This window comes from Gavialis gangeticus, unplaced genomic scaffold (genome assembly GCF_001723915.1).
Source record: "Gavialis gangeticus isolate Ggan-Ray unplaced genomic scaffold, GavGan_comp1, whole genome shotgun sequence".
Taxonomy (NCBI): Eukaryota; Metazoa; Chordata; order Crocodylia; family Gavialidae; genus Gavialis; species Gavialis gangeticus.
Window position 1 is genome coordinate 15507591 of NW_017728998.1, and position 725 is coordinate 15508315.

A 725-nucleotide genomic window follows, 5' to 3' on the forward strand; every position below is an offset into this window, starting at 1 on the left:
ACCAGTGAATAAAAAAGTAGCAAACACCCATGAGAAAGAGGAAACATTTAGAATACTTGGAGGACAGTCCTTTGTTTCACAGTAAACTACTGCCTTTATGTTCACATCATCCTGACAGCCATTTTATTTCATCTCTTGCAATGAGACAGATAATATCACAGCCTGCCATGAAGACAAGGGAATGAGGGGGCAAAAGGGAGCCAAAAAAAGAAGTTAGTTTATTGATTTCTTTAGAACTCACATTTTTCCCCCTCTATTGTGAAGGAGCAATTGATGAGTTCAATGGAAAGGGGCGTCCTAAATCTATGTTTTTCTCTCTCCTGCCTGTCTTTAGATTGTACTAGGCTGTTCTATGGTAACAGATACTAGAAAATAAACTTTAAGAACAGTGTTAAAATATTTAATCATTAGCATTAATGATAAACTAGGAATGGCTGGTTCTTTAAGGGAAGTGACTCTGCACTGTTTGCTAATTTTGTTTCCTTTTGTTGTACTGTATTTTAAAGGGAGTGTTAGCACATTCCTAATTATACACAAGTGCAAAATAAAACACTCTATACAATAAACATATAAGGGGACCAGTCAGGGGCCTTCCATTATTTTTGTAAGCTTAAACACTGAACCCAAGAGGAGCCTCTGAGTTTCCAAAATATTTAGGTATTTTGCATAGGCAATGCTTAGGGAGGTATGGGTGGCATGGGGGGCAGGTGCCGCCGCCCCCCCGG